The sequence below is a fragment of the Humulus lupulus genome, chromosome 2 (genome assembly GCF_963169125.1).
Source record: "Humulus lupulus chromosome 2, drHumLupu1.1, whole genome shotgun sequence".
Classification (NCBI taxonomy): Eukaryota; Viridiplantae; Streptophyta; class Magnoliopsida; order Rosales; family Cannabaceae; genus Humulus; species Humulus lupulus.
Window position 1 is genome coordinate 219,479,600 of NC_084794.1, and position 23,913 is coordinate 219,503,512.

Genomic DNA, 23,913 nt, shown 5'->3' on the forward strand with positions numbered 1-23,913 from the left:
TGCAAACTTTCCCAAAACTTGGAAGTAAAAGTTGGGTCCCGGTCTGACACAATTGACCTCAGAGCCCCATGAAGGCGCACTATCTCTCTCACATAGAGATCTGCGTACTAGTCAACTGTATAAGTTGTCCTCACTAGTAAGAAGTGAGCTGATTTGGTGTATCGATCCACGATAACCCACACCGAATCATGTTGACCCACGTTCCTGGGTAACCCTACCACGAAATCCATAGTGATATCCTCCCATTTCCACTCTGGCATGTCTAGAGGCTGTAATAGCCCTGCCGATCTCTAATGCTCAGCCTTGACCTGTTGACATGTCAAGCACTTAGCCATATACTCTGTCACATCCCTCTTCATCCCAGGCCACCAATATAGCAATCTCACGTCTGGATACATCTTCGTGGTGCCTGGATGCAAAGAGGAAGGGGTAATATGAGATTCATCCAGAATCTACCGTCTAATAACAATGTCCATCGGAGCACAAATCCAACCCTTGTATCTCAGCAAGCTAATATTTGACACTGTATAATCCATAGCCACTCCAGCTAGGATGTTCCCTCTGATTCTCGTCAACTGTGGATCACCCAACTGACCTTCCATTAACCTCTCCAATAGTGTAGAATGTATCGTGATATTGGCCAACTGGCCCACCAGCAACTCTATTCCAACTTTGGTCATATCCTTTGCCAACTCTTTGGATATCTGTCTTGCACTGTATAACTGTCCTAGACCCTTCTAGCTTAAGGCATATGCAACCACATTGGCCTTCTTGGGGTGATACAAAATTTCATAGTTATAATCATTCACCAACTCCAGCCAACGCCTCTGTCTCATGTTCAGGTCTTTTTGTGTGGAAAAGTAATCCAGGTTCTTGTGTTCAATATATATCTCCCACTTCTCCCCATAAAGGTAATGCCTCCACACCTTTAATGCAAAGACCATTGCTGCCAATTCTAAATCATGAGTAGGGTATTTCTGTTCATACTCTTTCAACTGACGTGATGCATAGGCAATCACCTTCCCCATCTGCATAAGAACACAACCCAAACCCTATCTTGAGGCATCGCAATATACTACAAACTTCTCTTGATCTGTTGGAAGACTTAGAAACGAGGTTGTGATCAGTCGCCGCTTCAAATCCTGGAAGCATTTCTCACACTGATCTGACCATGGAAACTTCTGATTCTTGCGTGTCAGTTTAGTCAATGAGATAGCAATCCTTGAGAACCCTTTCACAAAACGCTTATAATAACATGCCAATCCAAGGAAAATCTTGATCTTTGAGGCATTCCTTGGCCTTAGCCAATCTCTGATGGCCTCAATCTTAGTTGGGTCCACTTTGATCCCATCTCTACTAAAACTGTAACCAAGGGAAAGTCACCTGCAGTAGCTAGAACTCACATTTCTTGAACTTCTCATACAGTCTGTGTTCCCTTAGCCTCTGTAGAACCAACCTGAGATGATGCTCATGTTCTGCCTCTGACTGAGAATACACCAGAATATCGTCGATGAATACGATCACAAACTGATCCAGATAATCTTTGAACACCCTATTCATCATATCCATAAAATTTTTTGGGGCATTAGTTAAACCAAATGACATGACTAGAAACTCATAATGCACGTATCTGGTGCAAAAAGCAGTCTTCGGTATATCTCCCTCGTTGATCCTTAGCTCGTGATAACCAGATCGAAGATCTATCTTTGAGAATATAGTCTTACCCTATAACTGATCAAATAGGTCATCTATCCTTAGCAGAGGATACTTGTTCTTGATTGTTAACTTGTTCAGTTCCCTGTAGTCAATGTACATCCTCAAAGAACCATCCTTGTTTTTTACAAAGAGGACTGGTGCACCCCATGGTGAGAAACAAGGTCTAATAAAACCCAAGTCTAGCAGCTCCTACAACTGTACCTTTTGTTCTTTTAACTCTGTTGGGCCACTTAGTATGGTGCCCTAGACACTGGCTCTGTCCATTGTGCCAATTCAATAACAAACTTTATTCCTCTATGAGGTGGAAACACTGGTAAATCCTCTAGAAACACATCCATAAACTCACAGACTAATCTAGTCTCCTCTGGTCCCACTGGCACGATTTGAGTGGTATCTACCACACTAGCTAGAAATCCTATGCAACCACCTTGCAATAGATCTCTAGCCCTCTATACAGATATCATAGGTACATGGGGTCCCTACACAGTTCCAAAAAATACAAAAGTGTCCTCATCCTCAGGCTCAAAGGTTACCATCTTCCTTCTGTAGTCTATGGTTGCCCCATACTTCACTAACCATTCCATGCCCAGAATCATGTCAAAGTCAGTCATATCCAAAAATATCAAATCAACTGACAACTCTCTGCCCTCCGCTGTCCCTGGAAATGATCTGACCCATCTCTCAGATACTACTAACTCCCCAGTGGGCAATAAGGTCCCAAACCCCACATCATAATAATCACATGGTCTACACAGTCTATCAATAATCCTACTAGCAATAATAGAGTGTGTAGCACCATAATAAATCAAAATAGTATAAGAGGTTCTAACACTAGAGAGCTGACTTGTCACTACTGAGGGACAAGCCTCAGCTTCTGCCTGTGTCAGTGTGAACACTCAAGCTGGGGTTGAGCTATTTGCCTTTCTTGGTTCTTCCTTTCTTGCTTTTGGGAAATCTTTCTTTAAGTGTCCCACTATCCCGCACAAAAAGTAGGCCTTTGCCCGACACTCTCCTATGTGGCGCCTCCTACATCTAGCGTACTCTGAAAAGGTTCTCCAGCCCTCATTTCCGCCCTAGCGGCCTATCTGAATACCATGTGACCTCCTGTCAGAAAGCCAAAAAGGCATCTGGAGCCTTCCTTTTCTGATCACTTGGGTCCCCGATCTACCTAAAGTCATAAATGGAGGTCCCATCCTCCTAGTATCTCTCTTGGTTGCGTTCTCATGCCAGATTTTTTTCCCTGCGCCTTCAGCAGTAAGGGCCTTCACTACCACCTGTGGATAAGTCGTCACCCCTGGCATGGTGGTAGTGCAAACATCCCGGACTATCATAGGTTGTAGCCCTTGAAGGAATCTTTCCTTCCTTGTCCCATGGCACCAAGTCTGCAACAAACTTTGTTAGTCTATCAAACCTCAGTGCATACTCTGTCACTGACATATTTCCCTGAAGCAGTTTACAAAACTCTTTAGCTTTTGCAGCCCTGATGGCATCATTGTAATAATTTTCATTGAACAGAGTTCTAAACTCTTCCCAATCCAGGGTATTAACGTTCCTAGTCTGGGATATCACCTCCCACTAGATTTGGGAATCCTCCTGAAACATGTACGTGGAACAGGCTACCCTCTCACTGCCAACCACCCTCATAAAATTTAGGATGGTGGTAACCATGCTCATCCACTGTTCGACCTTAGCCGAATGTGCAATACCCTAAAAAATTGGAGGTTGTTGTAACCTAAACCTTTCATAAAAAGGTTCCCATCTGTTCCCAGCCTCTGGTGGCTGTTCTGCTATTGGCACCATCACAGGTGGTACCTCTGGCAAAATGTTCCCTGCAGGAACCTATTGCTGTCTCTGGAGGCAGATCTCTTCTTCCTGCCTCAATAACCTAGCTTGCATATCAGCAAGCACTTACTGCCAGTTCTCAGGAGCTGGCGGATGGGTCTGACCCTGATTATCATTCTAATCCTATCCGTCATTCTGGCCCTGATATTCTTGGCCAGCTGATGATTCTATGTGCCTTGGAAGCATACTTCCAAGCTTATACCTTGCTGCAATAATCAATTCGGCCAATTAGGTAGTATTAACTAAATCTATTGCCGCTTCACGGTCCAAGACCAAACAAATAACCATTCACATTCAACAGTCATATCCAAGTATAGTGCTAATAAGCACTTTCTAAAATTCATAACCAAATAACAATGTTAATAAACATTTTTTGGCATACATGTATCTCTGACAACTCTAATGAACGTGTCCTGACCTACATGTCCATATAACAGTGCTAATAAGTGTTTCCTTTGCATTCACAAGCAATGTCAGTGCTAATAAGCACATCCTCATCAATCATGCAACAGTCTAGCGTCAGGCCTTATCAAAATATCTCATGCTACCTAATAAGGCAGGCATATAAGGCATTTATATCTTATTTAAGCAGTTAAACACATAACCACATAAATAGTTACCAACCCCTGAGTCGAGCTTGTCTTTAGTGGCGAGTGTACATGCCCAATCTGACTTCAGGAACCCTTAACCTTGGCACACTTTGATACCAAGTTGTAACGCCCTAGATAACCAAGACCATTACACTGTGTATTTTAAATAGTGCTAGGCTCGTTAAATCACTCATTTGGCCATAAACGTGCAAGAAAACGTGATTAACAAATTATGGTTAAATTTTTTGGTCAAAAGGAATAGTTATTCCGTTAAAAAGTGAAGTTGTCCATGAGATCCCATAATAAACGTTTACAAAGTTGTTTACAGTTCCAAAAGGGTAATTACAACTCAAAAGTTATAACTAGTCGACCTAAGCATCAAAAATAGGGTTTAACCCTAGTTCCTCTGAGAAACCTTGGTCGTTGCGGTCAAGCAGCTACATATGTACACATTGCCACTGAAGCTCTCCAACTCACGACTGGTCCAGCTTCCCTTTCCCCTTACCTACACCACATAGCACTCATGAGCCAAGGCTTAGCAAGAAAACTTAAACATGCTCATAAGTAGTTAATAACACGTTACCAAATCATAATAAGCATGCCTAACAGTAATAACCCTACTCATGCATGTATACCATTCATATAAATGACAACAGCATCATATGTGGCCAGCTAGCCTAATTAAATGATTAATGAATCATACCGGGTCCGTTGCCCAAAATACATGTTTACTAAATCATACTGGGGGCCCAGCTCTAGGATATAGGTGTAGTGTCCCAGAATTTTATGTAGCTAGATAGCAGTAGTTAATAGTAGTTTGTAGTATGTTAGTTTGTAGAAATGTCTTCAGTTGGTGTTGTGAGCACTATCCCAAGTCCGCATCCTTTGCTGTTGCTTGATCCGTCGACTGACAATCTCGATTTGGTATTTGATTGTTGTTCCAGACATAACAATTCCTTCTCTGCTTGAATTTGCATATCACTAGAGAAGTCTACAATAAAGTCAGCTAATACCTGAGATTTGATTGCGGTCTTGGTTGAAATGTGATATCATATTCGCTAAGCTCTACAACCCATTTTTTCAATCTTCTTGAGAGCTCTGGTTTGTGTAGTATGGAACAGAGTGGATATTGTGTGAGTACCACTATAGGGTGACAATAGAAATAGGGTCTGCTTCCGTCCTGCTGTGACGAGTGCCAGAGCAAGCTTCTCTAGCTGGCTGTATCTAGTTTCTGCATCCAATAGAGTTTTAGATATATAATACATAGCTTGTTGCTTACCATTTTCTTCCCTTATGAGAACGGCACTGATGACTGTTTCTGATACTGCTAGGTAAATGTAGAGTGTTTCTCCATCTTTAGGCTTGGCCATCAACGGTGGTGATTAGAGATATGTCTTGAGTTCGTCGAGTGCTTTCTGACATTCTTCCGTCCAGATGAAGTCTTTGGTCTTCCTAAGCTTTGAGAAGAAGATATGGTAGCGTTCAGATGACTTTGATATGAATCGGCTTAGTGTTGCTATCCTTTCATTTAAACGTTGTAAATGTTTGATGTTCTTATGTGGTTGGATGTTTTGGATTAACCTTATTTGCTCTGGATTTGCTTCTATTCCGCGCTTGGTCACCGTGTAGCCTAAGAATTTCCTTGATGATACAGTAAAAGAGCATTTGGCAGGTTTTAATTTCATGTTATATTTTTCAAGTACCTTAAACGCTTGTTGGAGATGGTCGAGGTGGTCCTGGGCAATCAATGACTTGACTAGCATATCATCTATGTAGACTTCCATCGAGTTTCCTAGCATCTCTGCAAACATTCAATTAACTAGCCTTTGGTATGTCGCCCCCGCATTCTTGAGTCTGAAGGGCATGACTTTGTAGCAGAATGTCCCTCGTTTGGGGATGAATGCAGTCTTTTCTTGATCTTCTGGATGCATGAGTATCTGGTTATATGCTGAGAAAGCATCCATAAAGCTGAGTAGCTCATGTCCAGCTGTTGCATCCACCATCATATCTATGTGTGGCAATGGGAATGAATCTTTGGGGCACACCTTGTTTAGATATGTAAAATCAATACAAACATGCCACTTACCATTTTTCTTTTTCACCACAACAACATTAGCTAGCCAGTCAGGATAGTCGACCTCTCGAACAGACCCTATGTCGATCAACTTTTGAATCTCTTCATTGATTACTTTGTTGCATTCTGGAGCAAACTTTCTCCTTTTTTGCTTGATTGGAGGATAGTCTGGGTCTACCTGCAACTTATGAATAATAATATTAGGGCCAATACCTGTCATGTCCTCGTGATACCATGTGAAGCAGTTATGGTTCTTTTTTAAGAACTCGATGAGTTGGTGTCAACTTTGATCCTATTTGGATGGTATGCTCTGGGAAGTCTTCACTGATGCTCATCATCGAGATCCTCCATCTCAAGCTCTACAGGTGCACTCGATGATGTAGCATGCTGTAGTTGCTATGCTGAGGCTTGTTTGTCTTTCAATGTAGTCTGATAATAATCTCAAGCCATCTTTTGTGCTCCATAGATCTCCTTCACTCCCCACTTAGTTGGAAAATGAATGACCTGATGGTATGTTGATGGGACTGCTTTCATTGCATGAATCCAAGGATGACTAAGGATGGCATTGTAAGCTGAGGGTGAGTCGACTACCAAAAATCTAGTATGGAGATTGACTCCTTCGGCACACACATACAATGTCTCCTCACCAACATAATGCTTTTTCTCACTGCTAAATCCCACAAGTACGGTTGACTTACGGATGATGGTAGATTCGTCAATCCCCATCCCCCTAAGAGCATGTAAAAATAAGATGTTAGCTGAACTTCCATTGTCAATCAATATTTGTTTAGTTAAGCAGTTTGAAATAAATAGTGAAATGACTAAAGCATCATGATGAGGATTAAGAAATTCTGTGGCTTCGTCATCAAAGAAGCTTATGGTCTGTCCGGTATAGTTTGTTGGTGACCTCTTTGGTCTTCCATCCGTCCCCAAGACTTCCCTTGCATGTCTCTTGACAGCTGAGTGTGTCACTCCACTCACTTCTGATCCTCCAGATATTATGTTGCATGTCCGTGTGTGTTGGGGTGGCTATAGTGGCGTGGTTGGTCTGGTATCTCCCCCGGTCATGGTGATTTTTCCTTTGTCTGACAAAAAGTCTCTGAGTTGACCTCGACAGAAAAGTCCTGCGACCTCAAATCGTAGAGCGATGCATTCTGTTGTCATATGGCCATGATCATTGTGGAATTCACACCACTTGGTGGTATCTCGTTTATCAATTGGCTTCTTTATCTTTTCAGGTCACTTGAATTTGTTTCCCACCCTTTTCATTACTGCTACGATCTCCATTGGGTCTACATTTAGATTATACTCTGGGATGGGTGTTTTCTCTTGTTCTCTTGGCCTTGTGGATGGTAGTGTGCGCCTAGGCTCCCTTCTTTATCTGCTGGTTCTGGTAGTTGGGTGCAATTCGTGGTATAGGCTACATCTGCATTCTATTCTCCTTGTGCTTCTGCTTTTTCTTGCATTTGGGTAGGATGAATGTGTAGGCCTGTTTGATTCATCTTCTTCCCATTTGATTTGAGCCCAAGCATTGGCTAGCACGTCTTCCATGGTCCTGCAAGGATACTTGGTTAGTTCTTTATAAAGATCTGAATCTACAATTAATCCTTTTCGAAAGGCTGCAATCGCTGTATCAACGTTGCATGACGTGATGGATACTTTCTCCATATTGAACCTAGCAACGTAGTCTCTAAGTGACTCACCCCTCCTTTGTTTGATCCTATAAAGATCATTTGATAACTTATCTAGCTTCCTGCTACTAGCAAATTGCTCTACAAATATGTCAGTTAATTGAGCAAATGAAGAGATAGAGTTATTAGGTAGGTCCGTATACCATTGGAGGGTTGTCCCTACCAAACTAGATCTGAACCCCTTACACATACAAGCCTCGCGTAGTTCGCGAGGGATGGCGGCTGTGAACAATTGTTGCTTGTAGCTTGCTATGTGATCATTCGGATCTATCGTTCCATCTTACATCTTCATTAGTGGGAAGACGAAATTTTTTGGCATTTCCACGAGTGTTATGGCATCCACGAATGGAGAGTCCGCAAAGCTACTTGTTAAACTCTTCCAGATTGGCGCTGGGACCCCTGGGATCCTATGAATCATGGCTTCCATGCCTTCAAGCTTCCTTGCCACCAGCTGCTCAATCATCTCCTCAGGTGTTAGCGTAGTGCTCCATCCTGCAAATGGAAAAATAGAAACGTCAGATGGTAGAGTAGTTGGAAGGGTTGGATCAAAGATCCTGGGTGGCCCCCTAGAGTACTCGACACTGGGTTGTCTCCTATTGAAGCAGGTGGCACTTGGATGTTTGCCATGGGATTGTCGACTACCGGTGGGGGTCCATGGGTTTGGGTTGATCCCCCTGGGATTTATCCACCAGCTCCATTAGTTGTTGGGGTCGACTGTTGGCCTCCTATATGATCTTGTGGTCTTTCTATGACCGTCGATTGCTGGCCTGAGGCTTGGATGGACGCTGCTCCTAGGGTAGCATCAAATGGTTGCATGGGTGGAATTGGAGTGTGGAACCTTATCTTGGATTTAGCTGCACTACGTTGAGAAGATTCCAACATCTCCATTTTTTACTTCAATAAGGCAATTGCCTCGCTGAATGTTATGTTCTCTTGCTGCACCATTCTGAGGCTTTCGTTAGTATCTCTCATCATGGCCATCAGGGCAGCTAACTGAGCTTGAACGTTCATCTCTCCTTCTTCCACGTTTTCCATGGTGATGGATCTGCGTCCCTTGCTCCTGATTTAGTCTGTCAGGGCCCCACGGTGAGCGCCAAATTGTAGTGGCTGAAATCTACAATGATCGAAAAGGATGGATTGCGGGCACTGAAAACCTGTAGAATAAAGGAAGAAATACTGTAAATGCCTTGGGACGCCGGGGTGGTGCTAGCCGAAGGGACTATAATGGTCAAGTCAGTAAGCAATTCGAGTATATAATAAAGAAATGTAAAGAAAGTAAACAACAAGTAAATAAATCCATCGTAGAGTGGCGGTGAAGGATTATCTAAGGGATCGATCTGATAGTCTTAGAGAGAGATTGAGAGCTTTTTTAAAAATTCTGTTCCTCCCTCCAAGAGGTCTAGAGACTTTCTTTTATAGAGTTTTCAATGGTCTGTTGCTTAGCTACTGAGGAGTGAGCATGAGAAGCGATCTTCTTCAAGAAAAGGAGGAAGACCTATTTTCTTGGGTGAGTTGTAGATTGATCCAACTCCTTTACCCACGTTTTTTACTTGACTTGTTCTGTTGCTATATAGCTTTTTTGGGCATACAAAGTAATCAAAGCCCAACGCTACTCTTGATGAGTGGGCTAAGGTTCGTTTGGGGCTGAGCCTGGGCATAGTTGTTCAGAGTAGCTTCTTACAGACTTTGCTCGATGAGCTTTTTAGTGTTTAATGAGCTGTAGTTTCTAATTGGGCCGATGGCATAATTGATTTGGGCCTATTGTGATTTTTTACCACTACACACACTAGGAAACTTTATTCACTACATTGGTGGGTAGCGCCCAAGAATATGGGATTATATACTTGCTCAAGCTGAGTTTTCTTTCAATAACATGCACAATTGGTCTATGGGATGCACACCTTTTGAAATAGTGTACCTCTCACCATAGAAACTCACTTTGGAGCTTGTGAAGCTGCCCCAAACGCCCGAATTATCAAATAAAGTTTAATTAGTTGTTGAATGTGTGATTTTCATCCACAAAGAGGCCACAACAAACTTGACCAAATTTAATGTTAATTACAAGGAGAAATCTAATGAGAAACAACAAGTCCAAGAACTTGAATACGGTGATCTAGTGATAGTCTACCTTTGGAAGAGTCGTTTTCAGTAAGAACATACAACAAACTGAAGAGCAAGTGCATTGGACCTTGCAAGATCTTGATCAAGATTAGTTCCAATGATTACATAGTTGATATTTATGTTGACTTGATGAGTTACCAAACATTTAATGTTGTTGATTTGATTCCCTATCACCTCCATATGAGTTTCAACTATCTTGGAATTCGAGGACGAGTTTTTTTTTTTCCTTAAGAGAGGTGAATTAATGCATTTTCCAACTAATTATTTTATTTCTTGTATTAACCTTTCCCTATTTTATTTAATTATGTAGTTAGTTAATGTCTTACATGGCATAACTGTTGTTGACGGTGAGAACTCGTCAAACAAGTTAAGTTAGAAAAATAGAAATGTAGAGATTATCAAAAGAAAAATTTCAAAGATCTAATTGGAAACTCAAAGAACAGTTGCAGAAAGAAAATGGTGAAATGAACTTGTATTTCATATGGTGTAGTGCTACAGTGTTTTTTCCAACCGCCCTCCAAGTGGAAGTGTGATTACTTTTATAGTGGGCTCTAATGGCCCCTGATACATGGTGGTCCAGGGGACCAGATAGTACATTGGTACATTAGCAAGAGAGTGGTTTCAGGGGTAGTGGTGTCGGCTCCAGTACATGGTCAGAATCCGTGGGGATGTCTCCACTACTTATTGAATACGAGTGTCAGAGGTTGTCTGTTGTGGACCGTAACAAGTACTTTGCTTGTACGGCCACTACTTATCTGACATGGGCTTAGTGTCCGTACTTCTTCTAACTTAGTGTAAATCGCTGCGAGGCACCTCCAACGCACCCTTATTGGTGTGTTGGAGAGATCCATGATTTTACCTCTTGTTGGGCTCATGGTAAGAGTGGTGTCGAGTAAGTGGCGCTAATCTTAAGGGGCGAGATAGAACCCTTCTTGTGAGGCCAATTTTGGGGGAGGTGACCCCTAGTGGTGCGGATGAGGCCTGGTAGGATTGAGTGTACTAAGAGGATGCAAGCCTCTGCGAGACGCCTCCATCAAGGCGTGGCTAGAAGGGCGCGAGGCCCTCGCGAGATGCCCCTCGCGAGGCTGCTGGCTATTGGGCACGCTAAGACGTGGCACGTGAGACGCTCTCAGCGAGGCACGGTTAGGGGTGTGAGGCCCTCGCGAGACGCCCCTCGCGAGGCTGCTGGGAACACTGAGACGTGGCACGTGAGACGCTCTCAGCGAGGCGTGGCCTGGGGCGTGAGGTCCTCGCAAGACGCCCCTCGTGAGGCTGCTGGGTACGCTGAGACATGGCACGCGAGACGCTCTCAGCGAGGCACGGCTACGGACGTGAGGCCCTCACGAGACGCCCCTCGCAGGGTTATTGGCTGCTAGGCACGCCGAGATGTGGCACGCGAGACGCTCTCAGTGAGGCACAGCTAGGGGCGTGAGGCCCTCGCGAGATGCCCCTCGCAAGGTTGCTAGCTGCTGGGCACGCCGAGATGTGGCACACGAGACTCTCTCAGCGAGGCGCGGCTAGGGGCGCGAGGCCCTCACGAGACGCTCCTCGTGAGGCTGCTAGCTGCTGGGCACACTGAGACGTGGCACGCGAGACACTCTCAACGAGGCGTGGTGTTCGAGAGATGCCTCGAGCAAGGCGGAGCAGCTGGGCATGAGGCCCACGCGAGGTGCCCCTCGCGAGGCTGGTGGCTGGGCGTGAGGCCCTCGTGAGATGCCCCCTGTGGGGCCTGTATTTAGGCGTTTAGGGGAGTTGAGTATGCACTTTGGGTCTTTCACAAGCATGAAATTTTCTGCATCCACACTTGCCCCCCAGTCTAGGAGAGGACCTTTAGGTGCTCTGGTAGACTCTTCTCTTTGATTCTTATAAATAGGCCTTCACGCCAAGCTTATTATTTACACTTCATCTCCTTAGCTTAGTGGCATTTAAATTCTTGCTCTTTTCTAGAGGTAAGGGGTTCAATCCCCCACAACCTCACTTTTGCTATTGTTTCCTTCCTTTTTTTTTTTTTTTATATATTTGAGCTAATTTTCGGTATGTTTATTTCTCTTCACTCATTTGAAGGCTAACACATCTTTTCTGTTTATTTTTGCAGGCGCGTACTTTCGACCATTGCCTTTATTTGACCGCGACAATGCTTTTGGCCATCGACCTCCTTCTGACCACGTCAGCGCCCAATTTTACTTGCTTAAGGTATACTCTCTCTTTTTTTTTTTATGTTTATTGGGTCCGAATTAGCACCACTTGGGATGGGGTACTTTGGCCTGAGCTCGTCGTGAGTTAGCCTTGATGCATGCCCCTTTATTCATACCCCTGTAGTGGGTCATTTAGAGCGTTTATGCCTAGAGGTTTTGAGCCCATTCCTTTGTGTTTTGTAGCAATCCTCCCATTTATACGTGAACCTTTTTTGCTTTCGGGACGAGGTCTCATGGCAAGTGAAGGTCCGTTCAGCATTCCTCCGGGGGTTGAGTTTGTCAACTTGTCTTCAGACTTAGAGTCCCCTGAGGAAAATTCTTACCGTGACCATGACACTTTAAGGCAGGCCCGTATTCGTCATCTCGAGCACATGGCCAAACTTAGGCATAAAATTTGGGTGGTAGAGAGCGAAATTGACTTGGTGTTGAGGGTAGACGGAGTACCTTTCCCTCCTGACATTAGTGACCATGTAGCGAACCTTAGGGTGTCCCTTTTAGATTTGCAGGGGGAGTTGGAGTTTATGGAGGGACATCCTCCGCCTGAGCCTCCTAGCCCGTCCTTGCCTGACAACTGTCATGGGGCCGCTCCGGCTTCTCTTCAGCCTTTATTTTCGATCTTCCCTAGCTTAGCGCTTTCGCAGCCGCCCCGGTGGAAGACTCTTGCTAGGAAGAGAAAATGGAGGGTAAAGTGTTCTATCTCCTCCTCACCTTTTTCTTTTGGTTTTGCAGATATGCTGAAGAGAGGACGATGACAGGTGTCCGTTGATGACCGGGACGATGCCCCTATTGGCATCCACCCTAGTGTCCCACGTGTCTGAAAATAAATTGATAGAAATTGTAGAGCACTACCGTGTTCCCCCAGAGTACACATTATACACCCCTTCAGACCAGTGCCGGGCTAACTGCCCTAATACTGGCTTCATGGCCCTTAGCGAGCATATCTTGAAGGCAGGTGGTACAATCCCATTACACCCGTTCTTCGTTGCGGTTCTCAACTATTTTGACCTCGCTCCACTTCAGCTGGCACCCAACAGTTAGCTGACCTTGAGCTGCCTCTTTATCGCGTTTATGGAACTTGTCCATAGTGCTCCTACAGCCCAAGAGGTGCATTTACTGTACAATCTCATGCCCTCTCCCAAATCCAAGGGCTTTTATTTCCTGCAAAAAGCCAATACTGCAGTCCCCTTGATAGATGGCGCAGTGTCCAACCCGGGGTCCTGGAAATAGGAATTTTTCTTTGTGAACGGCCCTCTTTCTGTTTGTGAGCACTTTCGTTCTGCTCCCAGTAAGTACTTCAAACCACCCTTTTTTTTATTTTTGAAACTTATTGTTTTATAACTTATGTTTGTGTTGATAATGGTGTGAATCGTGCAGAGCAGTTCACCATACCTGTAGTTGTTGCATCGGAGGCAAACGCTATGAACAAATTCCTCAGTGCTGACCACGCCGTGAGAAAGGCTACATACCTCTTCACTGTGGAAAAACTCAACCTTCACAAGCTGTCCCCGGTTTCAGATCCCGGGTTGCTGTGGACTCAAGACGAAGGATGCCTCGGCTGAGCCTTGCCCGGATGAAGGTGAGGCCGAGTGTGGGCCGGAGGGAGTCTCCCTTGGATACAGGCAACCTCACTAGCCATCTCCATCCCCCGGGGAATGCCCTCCCTTTACCCCATTTAATCCTGACATGGCTTCCCAATCTCAAGACCTAAAGGCCATGCCAGGGCATTTTGTTTGCCCCGATCCTGCAGACTTTGACGCTTTTCCTCAGTCTCCCCTCGAGCCCGGTCCATCGGGGGCTTACTTTCCCGATCTTCCTGCACCCCCTCCTGATCTACTTGGGGCTCATTTTTCCGATCTTCCTGTGCCCCCTCCTATTTCGGAGAGCGGGTCGTCTGTCCTTACCTAGCCGGGTACCCTTGGCTCGGAAGGGGCGCCCTAGGTGGGCCGCATGGCGGCCTCTTACTGGCGGCGGTATGTCTTGATCGCCTCAGGCCTCCCCGAAGCTGATTGGAATGGTCTTGGGAGCTTCACTGTGTCAGATCTTGGGGAGACTCTTATGCGCTCTACTGCCTGGGTGAGTTTAGGCATCTTATGTCGGCCTTATATCTTTTTATTCCCCCTCTTTTTTTTGTTACTTATCACTGTTGTTGTTATTTTTCTTGTGCAGGCCTATACCGTGGCTCAACGGTTTGCCGACTCGGCTCACAACCTTTCCACGTCGAATGCCGAGAGGGACTGTAATGCCCTGGTTACCCCAGAACCGTCACGATGAATGGTGAACCAGAAATTTGACCCGCTACCCGAGTCCTTTGGTTAAAAACGTGTTCTATGTGTTATTAACAGGCTAAGGTGGAAAAATCAATAAAAAGGAAAGGATATATTTTATTAAATACATAAAACTGTTCATGGGCCCACAAGAACATTTACAAGTTATTTACAACTCAAAATGGTCATACAGTTTCAAAATTACAAACCCGCCGACCTAAGTGGCAAAAATAGGGTAAACCCCCTAGTTCCTCTGAGAACTCCTTGGCCGTGGTGGTCAAGCGGCCGCATATGTACACATCGCCACCTAAGCTCTCCACTCAAGGCTGGGTGAGCTTTTCTTTCCCTTTACCTACACCACATAGCACCCATGAGCCAAGGCCAGCAAGAAAACACAATAAAGCATGATATAATATAAAAAATGATCATAATAATCATTTACGACTATCAGTCCAAACAAATAGGTGACAGTCACAAAAGTCACTAAGTTGGGTATAACTCCCTTTAGCCTTGTGACGATAGGGTCACCGGGGCTTAATAGAGAAGTGAACCTTTTATAAGCTTAAACAAGATAGGTGCATGGTGACTAGTCACCAACATAACCCTCCTCATGACCATAGAGTCATAACCCTGGAACATCGTTCCCTAGCCATGTGACAAACAGTCACCTGGGCCTTAGGCCCTGGCTCTAGTAACTAGTCTTAGACTAGCCAAGCTCTTATAAGTTCATCGACCTTAGGGTCGGTCCAGCGTTAATGCCTTAGAGCCATTCAACGCTGATATCGACTAGATCTAATCTTCATTCGGCCCTGCGTTCAGGACGCTTATGTCGTTTCTGACTCTTAGGTCAGTGTCCCTGACTAGTTAGTTCCATATACAAGTAAACAACATTCACTAGCATTTAATATGAAATCCATGTCCACATTTATCAATCAACATGCCTCAATAACAATCATGCATGTCATATATACACAGGGTGCAGTTTTCTTACCTCCTGTTCGAACGAGAGATAATAATAAGAATGACTTCTGAGAATGATCGACCTTTTGGTTCCTTAGTGGTTACCTGGTCATAACCAATTATGGGATTCCATCAATAAAATGAATAAAAAAGGTTCCCAAACCAAAACCTAGCTTTCGAGACATCGAATACTACTAAACCGGGTAGTAGGATCGATCCCGAGGCCTAAGGCTAGCATCCCCGAGCCAAAAACTCATTTCTGGCCAAAATGCCACTAAGGGTCACGACCCTCCCTAGCCATGCCGCGGCCTGCTCCTCAAACAGAGGCGGCCTCCTTCAGCACCCCTCAAGAGTCGCGGCCCTCCTTGGCCATACCGCGGCCCAACCTACAGTTAAGCCTATTCTTTGGTTTTTTCTCCCTTGCGATTTTCCTTGGAACCAACCTTTCAAACCAAGCCAAAACACCACCCAAACATCCAATGCAACCCCTCAACTAGATCTACATCACACCCTTATCAAAACCCAAGTTAAATCCCAATCAAAACTTCCATTATTTCCAACTATCCTTAACAAAATCACAAGCTGAAACTAAACACCAAAACAGAGCAAACCAGGGAACTAGTGGCTAGAAGCTTACCTCAAACTCAGGTTGTGATGCTCTTCAATGGAAGAACACTCTCCCAAACTCCCAAGGTCTACTTCCCAAGCTTGAATCCTCAACAAGTGCTCAAAAATCACAAAGGAAATGGAGGAGAAGGAAGGTACGGGTAAGCTCTTGATCACACTCTGTTTTCCCTTTATTTCACAGCCAAAGGTAGTTTATATCTATCCTAGGGGTAAAAATACCATTATACCCCTAGGTCAATTAAGGGTTTCTAAAGGCTCCCAAGGGAAAATTTTCCTTTCCAACCTGTCTTGTAAATCATAATTAACGCTCTCCTATTCCCGCTATCCTCGATAATCTCAAACACCAATAATTTATATTCCGTTACCCTTTAATTCCCGGTAACGCTCTAATCATTAAAATCACCCCGAGATTTATCCCGAGCCCCAAACTTAAACAAGTTATGATTAGACCGCTAATCAATAATCCAAGATCGTCTCATGCCGAATAGCTCGAACAAACCCACATTATAATGTGGTCTCAACAATATACCACCGGCATGCATACAAATATACAATTATGCCCTCAACGGGCCAAATTATCATCACACCCCTGTAATTAAAATGTGGACCCACATGCATGCATTTAAAATCATATTATAATATAATTCACATATACATGCATTCTATCAATTCATGGCATAATTAAGCAAGTATGGCCCTCCCGCCCTATTATTCCCGCCATTAAAACACATCGGAGAATTCGGGGCATTACAGGGACCGTCTTGTGGTTCGGGTCCAGAAGCTCGAGGGGGAGCTTGCTGAAACTAGGTCTAGGCTAGAAAAGGCCTTGGCGAAAATTTCTGCCTCATCGAAAAAGAAGAAGAGGGCGATTGCCAAGGCCATGATGTTGCAGGAAAGAGTCACCAGCCTAGAGGCCGAACTCCAGGGTGCCCATGCTACCGCGTCGCAGGAGAGGGTCTCTTCCTTAGAGGGAAAACTTGAGGGTGCTAAGGCTGCTGCAGTTGCGTCACAGAAGAGGGTCGCTTCCTTAGAGGCGGACAAGGCAGCTATTGAGTACAGGTCCATAGAGTGCGCCCTTTACGGTGTATGGAGGCAGGATCCAAACTTCGATTTCTCCTCCTTTGGCGAGCATGCCATTGCCCGAGCGGCTGGGTGGAACACCCGTAGCAAGAGGCCTTGAGATCGTCACTTCATAATTTTTGCCAGTCCTTATTGTGCTTGTAATAATTTTTTTTTTAAATCTTGTCATGTTACCAAAACTCTTTTTTGTTATATATACATATGCGGTTATTCATCTCTTATTCCTCTATGTTTGAGGTCTTTTTGAGCCCGTATGATGGGGTTTGGTAGGTTCCCCTTTTTTATTTATCAGGCTAGAGGTCCTTTGGAGCCCATGTGAAAGGGTTCAATGGGTCCTTTTTTGGTGCCTCTTGATTGTTCTTATAAGGATATATTGACCACTTGGGTTCTAGCTATCCTTTTATATATATTTGCGCGCACTTATTATTTCTTGCGAGAAGTGTCCTTCTTGTCATTACTCATAGTACTATTTTTGCAAGGGTCTCTTTTAGGACCCTTTTTGGCTAGACGGCTTGGTGGCCGCTCTAGGCTTATTGGCGGGTGCTCTTTCTGGGGCCTCTCCCTCTGAGAGAGTATCTGCCTTTCTTTGGAAGTTCGTTGTTGTTGTTTTTTTTTGTAAGACCTTTTGGCCTCCTTGATGTTCATAAGGGTAGCTAATCCTTGTGAACTTCAGGAGATGCCTTGTAAGGTCTCCTCCCTGTTTGTTAGGGTTCACCATACATTTTTTTTAAAGAACTCGTTTAAGGCCCTGATTTAAGGGGTCCTTTTGGGTTCCTCCTGATAGAGGGTCCTTTTTAGGATCCTCCTGATACGAGGAGTCCTTTTTAGGATCCTCCTTTTTAGGAGCCCTTTTAAGGAACTCATTTAAGGCCTTGATATAAGGGGTCCTTTAGGGTTCCTCCTGATAGAGGGTCCTTTTTAGGATTCTCCTGATACGAGGAGTCCTTTTTAGGAGCCCTTTTAAGGAACTCATTTAAGGCCCTGATATAAGGGGTCCTTTTGGGTTCCTCCTGATAGAGGGTCCTTTTTAGGATCCTCCTGATACGAGGAGTCCTTTTTAGGATCCTCCTGCTTGCTGTATGTTTTACCTCTTGTCCTACCCCCCCCCCCCCCCCCCCGCCCCCCCAAGTGCTTGGTGAAATTTATTTCAGCAAGCACTTTGGTGGGTGCTATAGAGAAGAAGAATGACACATGAAGTTGCGAACAATTTCATTCATAACATGCGGGTTACAATGACATATATGAAAGAGTTACATCTAGTTAGGAGGTTACCCAGGTAGCCTCTTTAATTCTTACTTACTAAGTGAACATAACAGGGAAAAAACTAAACATAGGTCTTTTTAGTCTCCGGAAACGAAGTCTCACTGGTAGTATTTCTTGAGGCGTTTTGCATTCCATGCTCTAGTTTCTTCTGTGATTCGCGGGTCCTTTTTGTGTGGGTTCGTGCCCTCATGCCCAACCATTTCCATAGGCACCGAAGGTTTTGCGGCCGTGTGGAGGGATGTGTTATAACATTCCCTCACTTCCTTTTGTTCTCCTTTCATGCTTGCTATTCCCCCGGGAGTCGGGAATTTCATACCCAAGTGGTACACAGAAGTTATCACCTTCAATTCTCTCAGGGAGGGTCTCCCTAATACCGCATTGAAGGCTAAGGCACAATCCACCACGACGAAGTTTTCCATTATGGTGGTTTGCCTAGGTTGTTCCCCCATGGTGAGGGCTAATTCAATTGCACCTAGGGGCTGTATCAAATCCCCTATTAACCCGTAAAGGGAGGTATTGCAGGGCTTCTGGTGTCGGATGCTCAGCCCCATCTTCTCCAAAGCAGGGCGATGCAGGATGTCTATAGAGCTTCCATTATCCACTAGGACCCGATGCACTCTCATGTTCGTAAGCTAGACAGTCAGCACCAGGGGGTCATTATGAGGGAAATGTACCCTCTGCGCGTCTTCTTCAGTGAAGGTTATCGAGTCATTCTCGCCCTTGAAACTCTTCGGGGGGCGTTGCTCCAAACTTAAGATGCATGGTGGTGGACTTTGTCTGGCCTCCTTGACATATTTATATCGTCCCTTCCTTGAATCGCCTCCGAATCCTGGTCCTCCAAAGATGGTCATGACCTCTCCCTATACTTCTGGGGCCACCTCTCGTGCCCGCGGTGGGGACGCTCCTTCTTCTGGCCTCTGGTTCTCCTTGCGCACATATCTGCCCAAATGTCCCCTGTGGATGAGCTCCTCGATTTCCACCTTCAAATGGTTTCATTCTGTGATGGTGTGGCCGATATCTTTTTGATACTGGCAATACATGCTGGGGTCTCTTTTAGACCGGTCTTTTTTCATTGGCGGGGGCCTTTTGAAAGGGACCTGATTTTCGTTCGTAACGAAAATATGCTCTCTCGCATGGGTGAGGTCAGTATAAAAGGTGTAGGGGCCCTGTATGCACTCATCAGAGTGTTGATGCTTCCGAGGTCGATCATCTCTTGTTCTCTCATAGACCCCCTTCTTCTTTGCACCGCTTTGGCTTTCTGAGATTAAAGGTTTTGGTGGCAACTGGCCTTTTCTAGCTTTGAGGCTTTCGTGACCATCCTCCATGCGAATATATTTTTGTGCTCGCTCGTAGAAATCATCCAAGTCTGTGACCTCCTTCTTGAGGATGTTATCCCATAACTTGCTTCCCAGGCGCACTCCAGCTGTGATGGCCATTTTTAGCTCTCTGCGGGTCGAGCTTCCTACTTTAGCTGCCTCCATATTGAACCTGTGAATGTAGCTCTTCAAACACTCATTTTCTCCTTGGTTCACATTGGCGAGGCTGGTGCCTGGCATCGTGTAGTCCCGCACCACGTGGTGCTGCTAGAGGAATTCATCATAAAACTGTTGCCAAGATCTGATGGACCCTGGTCTAAGTCTTTTGAACCATTTGTGCACAGGTCCTTTTAATGTGACAGCGAAGCAATGCCATCTGGCCCCGTTACTAATTCCCCTCAGCTTCATTAGGTCGTTAAATGCATCCAGATGGTATTTTGGATCTATGCTTCCTTCATAAAGAGTCATATGGGGCTCCTTGAAGTTGACCGGAAGCCGGATGGCCTGGATCTCCTTGATGAAGGGCGACTCATGGTCGAACTCATCCTCAAAGGCTTGACCTCCAAAGGCAGTGACGATTTTTCTCCGTAGGCTTCTCATTTCTGTGTCTAGGTCTTGCCTCCTCTTGTTCAAGGAGTCTCTCAGTGTGGATGGGTTAGGCTCCCCCTTTCCTTTGCCTCCTCGGGGCGCCACAGGGGGTGTGGTCCTTTTACCCGCCCTCTTTTTGTTGAGTTCTTCTCGTAAATCTGAGGTGACCTCAACATCGTTACGAGGGGCGACATTGGTCTTCGGCCCTGGCCCCTGGGGCTATTTCGGTGGTCCAGGGCGTTCATGCTGCTTCGTTCGGGGTGTGTTAATAGTGGAGAGTCGGGTCCATCCATCATCTACTGGGACGGTGGTTTCTACCCCTTCCTGGCCTCTTTCTTTCTGCTTAGGGAGTGTCACATGTGATCTCCCTTGCAACAGGCCATTTAACACCTCTTGCATGTTCTCCAGGGTGGTTTCTAGCCTCTGATTCTTGCGGTGAAGTTCTCGTATCTCATCTTCGTAGAATTGAGACTTAGAACTCGAGCTCACGAAGTGGACCTGAGGGTGCTTGTCAGCTCGATGCATCGAGGGGCCTGGATCCTGCCAACTGGAATTTGGCACCTGCGGTGGCCTTAGAGGCAGGAACTCACTAGCACCCCTTGCCGGGGCAGCTGCCGTCCTTGGATGATCCTCCTCAGGTGGGACCGCCGGGGATGAGGCCTCCCTTTCATCTCCATGGACCTCAGGCTCCTTTGGGGCCTCCACATTTGCAGGTGGGGGAGGATCCCTCATGGTGGCTTTTAGCTGATATCCGTCAAGATGGACCTCCACCTCCCGCGGCTCTCTCAACCGTTTCGAACGTCGCGACATTTTTTTTTATTGGAATTGATGGAAGAACAGTGGCTTGCAATCTATTCTTCCCACAGACGGCGCCAAACTGTTGACGGTGAGAACTCGTCAACCAAGTTAAATTAGAAAAATAGAAATGTAGAGATTATCAAAAGAAAAACTTCAAAGATCTAATTGGAAACTCAAAGAACAGTTGCAGAAAGAAAATGGTGAAATGAACTTGTATTTCATATGGTGTAGTGCTACAGTGTTTTTTCCAACCCCCCTCCAAGTGGAAGTGGGATTACTTTTATAGTGGGCTCTAATGGCCCCTGATACATGGTGGTCCAGGGGACCAGATATTACATTGGTACACTACCAGGAGAGTGGTTTCAGGGGTAGCAGTGTCGGTTCCAGTACATGGTCAGAATTCATGGGGACGTCTCCACTACTTACTGAATACGAGTGTCAGAGGTTGTCTGGTGTGGACCGTAACAAGTACTTCGCTTGTACGACCACTACTTGTATGACATGGGCTTAGTGTCTGTACATCTTCTAACTTGGTGTGAATTGCTGCGAGGCACCTCCAACGCACCCTTATTGGTGTGTTGGAGAGATCCATGATTTTACCTCTTGTAGGACTCACGGTAAGAGTGGTGTCCAGTAAGTGGCGCTAATCTTAAGGGGCGAGATAGAACCCCTCTTGTGAGGCCAATTTTGGGGAGGTGACCCCTAGTGGTGCGGATGAGGCCTGGTAGGATTGAGTGTACTAAGAGGAGACGTGATGCAAGCCTTCGCGAGACACCTCCATCGAGGCATGGCTAGAAGGACGCGAGGCCCTCGCGAGATGCCCCTCGCGAGGCTGCTGGCTGCTGGGCACGCCGAGACGCTCTCAGCGAGGCGCGGCTAGGGGCGTAAGGCCCTCACGAGACGCCCCTCGTGAGGTTGCTGGCTGCTGGGCACGCCGAGACGTGGCACACGAGACGCTCTCAGTGAGGCATGGCTTGGGGCGCAATAACCTCGCGAGACGCCCCTCGCGAGGCTACTAGGCATGCTGAGATGTGGCACGCGAGACGCTCTCAGCGAGACGCGGCTAGAGGCGTGAGGCCCTCTCGAGACGCCCCTCGCGAGGTTGCTGGGCACGCTGAGACGTGGCACGTGAGACGCTCTCAGCCAGGCACGGCTAGGGGCGCGAGCCCCTCGCGAGATGCCCCTCGCGAGGCTGCTGGCTACTGGGCATGCTGAGACATGGCATGCGAGACGCTCTCAGCGAGGCGTGGCCTTTGCAAGACGCCTCCAGCGAGGCGGGGCAGCTGGGCATGAGGCCCACACGAGGCGCCCCTCGCGAGGCTGGTGGCCGGGCACGAGGCCCTTGTGAGATGCCCCCTACGGGGCCTGTATTTAGGCATTTAGGGGACTTGAGTATGCACTTTGGGTCACTTTGGGTCTTTCACAAGCATGAAATTTTGAGCATCCACAACTGTATTATTTAATCCCTTGTTGTTTCTCTAATGAAACTTTTATACCCAATTTCGGTATTGTCACATGGCGACTTGCGTAGCAGATGACATTTAAAAAAGAAAGTGGTGAAGTGGAAGAGCTTTGCAATCACCATCCGTCACCAAGGAAGTGACCCTCATCACTCCCACAATACTTAGACAAAAACACACTTCATTTGCAAAATTCTACTTCTAAAATCGTACGGGTCAGTTGGCTATGAAATGTTTTGGACCCCTTTACCATTCACACTATGTCATTTCCGGTCACAAGGGTAAGGGGCTCCTCACTAGTCTTCCACTGCCAATGGCCCTCGCGAGTTGTTGGTGGCCCTTGCCACCCGAACCTTCCTTAGCACAAAAATGTGTAACTAACCTCCTCACGCAAGGGACACGTTGGACTGCCATATTTCGAGGGTAAAGAAGCGTGGTATTCTTCCAAGTGTCTAAGAGATTAGCCAAATCAAGAATTACCACCGACAGTTCTACCCATTCTGCAGCTATAAATACTGCAATGTAAAAGGTAAAAGAGATTGGTTGGTTGGTTGGTTAGTAAAAAAAAATTTCATCCTCAAGAGAGCTTTCACTCTCCATTGATGTAACTACCTCAAGCATAGAATGAAAACTCAATGTAATTGTCATCATTGGTTCAAAATTCATCATAAATAAAGCTAACTAAAGTGGACATACGCCATCTTTTTGGGGCCAAACCACTATAAACTCATGTCTCTTAAATTTATTACCACATGTATTTCTCTGTCTTTGGTTGGTTGTTCACAGCAAATATTCCACTAAGGATTTTACACACAAAACAATTCTTCATTTATTACTCTGCATAAGTTGAATAAAAAAAATCAGTCAAAATTTTGGTGCTTTCATTGAGAGTCTGAATCCAGGAGTAGAATCTCATCACCTACCACACAGTTTTATTTATCCTCGTTGGTCATCGCACCTAGAGGTTGTCCAACCAAAGAAAATGGCCTTGCATCCCCACTAAATCTGCCTCCTCCATGAAACATTGAGGAAAACCCTCGTGGGAACCTAGAAGAATACGATGGTGACCACGTCCCCCAAGAGCTTAAAGCCATTAAGGAGGATGTCGTTGCCCTAACGGAAGAAATGGCATAGTTCCATGCACACAACACCACCACGGTAGCTAAGATGGCTACTCAACAATGGGACATGCAACAACGTTCGAGGGAGGCAACCTTCGCCTTTGAAGCGACACTTCACATGGAAGTGAGGGGTCGCCAAGCTTTTCAAGGATGACCCCATCCCATTAGCGGTGATCGGGTGGAACAATTACCTTCTCACCAATCAAA